Here is a 4,063-nt window from a genome sequence, read left to right as displayed (position 1 = left end):
CCTCTCCTCTTAACGTAACAGGCACAAATAGATCAAAACATGGCTCAAGAACAACTCAGAGCCCCAGAGACAATAAATCTAAGCGATGAAGAAATAGCTAAACTTTCAGATGCACAGTTCAAAACACTGGTGATCAGGATGCTCACAGAACTGGTTGATTTTAGTCACAAATTAGAGGACATATGAAGCCTAAACTAATTGAAATGAATGGTAATGCACAGGAAACCAATAGTAATGGAAATGAAACTGGGACTCAAATCAAGGGAGCAGACCAGAAGGAAGAAAAAAATGACCAAACAGAAAAGGATGAAGAAACAAGAATTCAAAAAAATGAGGAAAGGCTAAAGAACTTCCAGGACATCTTTAAACGCTCCAACATCTGAATTATACGGGTACCAGAAGGGGAAGAGGGACAGTCATGAGTGGAAACCTTATTTTAACAAATAATAAAAGAGAACTTCCCCATTCTGGCAAGGGAAATAGACTTCCAGGAAATCCAGGAAGCTCAGAGAGTCCCAAAGAAGTTGGACCCAAGAAGCAACACACCAAGGCACATCATCATTACATTAGCCAAGATTAAAGTGAAGGAGAGAATCCTAGAAGCAGCAAGAGATAAGGGGAGAGTCACCTACAAAGGAGTTCCCATCAGACTATCAGCGGATTTCTCAAAAGAGACCTTACAGGCAAGAAGGGGCTGGAAAGAAGTATTCCAAGTCATGAAAACCAAAGACCTACCACCAAGATTGCTCTATCCATCAAAGCTTTCATTTAGAATGGAAGGACAGGTAAAGTGCTTCTCAGGTAAGATCAAATTCAAGGAGTTCATCATCACCAAGCCCTTATTATATGAAATGTTAAAGGGACTTACCTAAGAAAAAGAAGATAAAAAAGATGAACAGTGAAAGGACAACAAACTCGCAGTTATTGACAGCTACACCTAAAACAAAAGCAAATAAAGAGGACAGCTAGATCAGGAGTGAACCATAGAAATGAAGATCACATGGAGGGTTAGCAACAGGGGAGTGGGAGAAGGAGAAGGGGGGAGAAGGTACAGAAAATAAGTAGCATAGACAGTAGATAGAAAATAGATGGGGGGAGGGTAAGAATAGTAGGGGAAATACAGAATCTAAAGAACTTGAGACACGTGTTCATGAACTAAAGGGGGGATGGTGGGGGAGGGGTGTGCAGGGTAGAGGGGAATGAAGGTGGGAATAGAGCAACTGTAATGGCATAATCAATAAAATATATTTAAAAATTAAATAAATAAAATAAAATAAATTGGCTATCACATGACTGTGGTAACTGGCAAGTCTAATGTTTGTAAGGCAGGCCAGCAGGCTAGAAATTGAGGTAGGATTTCTATGTTACAGTATCAAGGCAGAATTTCTTCAATTTATCTTCTTCCTCTGATCCTTTACGCTAAGCAGCAAGGATAAATCAGGCCACATCTTCCACATTTTGTTTGGAAACCTCCTCAGCTAAATATCCAGGTTCATCACTTACAGGTTCTAGTTTCCACATAACAATAGAACATAATTTAGGCAAGTTTTCTGTCAATTTAGAACAAGGATCATCTTTCTTCTGGTGTCTAACAGCACATTCCTCATTTCCATTGAGACCTCATCAGAAGCACTTTAATGTTCCTACTTCTATCAACATTCTGCTCCTAATTATGTGAACATATTTTGTCTAAGATCATAGAAACTTTGCCTATAGCTTCCCTCTCTTCGTCCAAGCCCACGCCAGAATTGCCCTTTCTGTCCATATTTTCACCAACAATCTCTTCAAGGTAATCTAGATTTTACCATCAAGTGCCTCTAGATCCTCCCAGACAATACCTACTACCCAATTCCAAAGCCACGTCCACATGTTTAAGTATTGGTTACAGCAACACTACACTTTCTGGTATTAAAATCTTTACCAGTCTCTGCAAATTGGGTGACTTGAAACAACAAAAACTTATTCTCTCACCAGTCTGAAGGCTAGAGGTCCAAACTCAAGGTGTTAGCAGGGCCATGCTCAGTCTCAAACTTCCAGGGGAGGATGCTTCCCAGCTCCTTCCACAGCCCGGAGGCCCCAGGTGCTCCCTGGCTGGCAGCAACCTCCTCAATCTTCTCGTGGCCAGCCCTTCTCTGTGTTTGTGAGTCTCTGCGCTTCACATGCACTCTGCTTGTCTGTGTCTGTGTCCAAATCTCCTTCTTATGAGGACACCAGCCATAATTATACTAGGTCCCACCCTGATGACTTCGTCTTAATTCTAGCAAACCCACACAGACCCTGTTTTCAAATAAGGTCCCATAGACAGGTGCCTGGGGTTAGGACTTCAACACAACTTTTTCAGGGGAAACAGTTCAGTCTATAACAATTTTTCACCAGTTTCTGAAGTAAGCATCATCAGTCTGATTGTTAAATGTACACACTGAGTCTTAGAGAGCCCACAAACCTTGCACAAAGACGTGCTATTTGTAAATCATAGAGCTATGACTCATACCCAGTTTTCACTGGCTCTAACCCCATAGTCTAATTTGGTGCCCAATAAACTGTCAATACTATGCCTGAAAATACAATCAGCAACAGCAGATGACGGTTCTTGGTTAGATTTGACACAACGGACCTTCCCTCATTCCCGAAAGGTGCCCCTTGGCTCTGGTGGTGACACTCCCTCCTGACAGCCCCAGCGTGAGGTAGCTCCCTCTCACACCTCCCATGCTCCAGCTCTTCCATTTGAGCTCTGGGCCAGTGCAGCTTAGGATGAGTCCCCTTCTCTAACACAATCGCTGCCCAGTGTTCTCAGCTGGTGACTTCAGACACCTTCTCTGTGCCAGCACTTCTCAGACGTACAACCCCAGCTCAGACTTCTCCCCTAAACACCAGGCTCATATTTCCAATGGTCAGTTTGAGATCTGTCTTTACGTGTCTAACAAGTGTCTTGAATTCAACATGACGGTACCACTCAAGATTCTTATGGGGGAAAAATCCTATTCTCATAATTTAGGCAGGTGTGGTTTTCAAAAGGGAAGGAGGCAGCTGGCAAGAGAACCAGAGTTCAGGTTCTCTTCTCTCTCTTTAAGAGAACCTTGAGAGACAAGGCCCAGATCATGCTGTGGAACCACTCAAGGGAGATACTGCTGCGACCATAACTAGACACAGACAGCAGAGACCCTGTCACTGACGCTGAACTCAGAGGCTATGTCCGACATTCCTGCTCCTGCCTCCTCTACAAAGTGGTTGAAGCTGCTGGCTCCACAGCCAGAATGGGTGCCGGATTGGAGTTTCACCAGTGCGTCTGACAGATCCTGGGTCACAAGCTGCAGCCCAGCAACAAGAGCTACTTGTAGTGCTCGCTTTGGCAGCTCATATACTAAAATTGGAATGATACAGAGAAGATTAGCATGGCCCCTGTGCAAGGATGACACACAAATTCGTGAAGCGTTCCATATTTTTCACTGAAATAGAAAACAGGGGGACAGCGACCAGAGGGGAGACGGGAGGGAATTTAAGGGAAGAAAGAGGAGGGATTTAGAGGAACAAGTATAAAGGACACAGGGATAATAACTAAGGGGGGTGGAAATGGGAGGGAGGTGGGGAGCACGGGGCGGGGTGGGCTGGGATGGGAAAAATAGACAGAAAACTGTATTTGAAAAATAATTAAATAAAAGCTTTTAAAATTTTTTTTTAAAAAGAGCTACTTGTAAAGCCAGTTTCTGACTTCTGTCTTAAAGAAGTGTGGATCTTGAATAGAGAAAATCCTCAATCACAGGAGAAATGTTCAGTGGTGTTGAGCGTCTGAAAAGAACAGCAGATGTCCACCAGAGTGGCCAGGTAGCACTCTTCATTCTCCTTACCCCTCTCCACTCAGGTGCTCAAGCCCTCTACACCTGGGAGTCATCCTTGATGCTTCCTTCCCTTATGCTCCACATCTAATTTGTCACCAAATCTTCTCATTCCTATCTTGGAAAAATATCTGAAAATGTCTTACCTGTTCTCCATCTATTACCTTAGTGCAAGCCACCTGCATTCTTCACCTTGACCACATACCGCAGCCTCCACCCAGCTGGCCTCT

At 43.7% G+C, this 4,063-nt stretch overlaps 1 non-coding gene across 1 annotated transcript; it reads left to right on the top strand.

Moving 5' to 3' along the window:
• Window positions 1–3,337: 3,337 nt before the first annotated feature.
• On the top strand, window positions 3,338–3,444 carry LOC119062485 (U6 spliceosomal RNA). The gene has a single exon (XR_005084983.2). It is a non-coding gene; the product is annotated as a U6 spliceosomal RNA (small nuclear RNA).
• The last annotated feature ends 619 nt before the right edge of the window (window positions 3,445–4,063 follow it).

Source organism: Artibeus jamaicensis, unplaced genomic scaffold (assembly GCF_021234435.1).
Source record: "Artibeus jamaicensis isolate MK-2021 breed Jamaican fruit bat unplaced genomic scaffold, CSHL_Jam_final contig_477, whole genome shotgun sequence".
Classification (NCBI taxonomy): Eukaryota; Metazoa; Chordata; class Mammalia; order Chiroptera; family Phyllostomidae; genus Artibeus; species Artibeus jamaicensis.
Note: the sequence above shows the minus strand (reverse complement) of the source record. Positions and strands in the feature narration are given on the sequence as shown.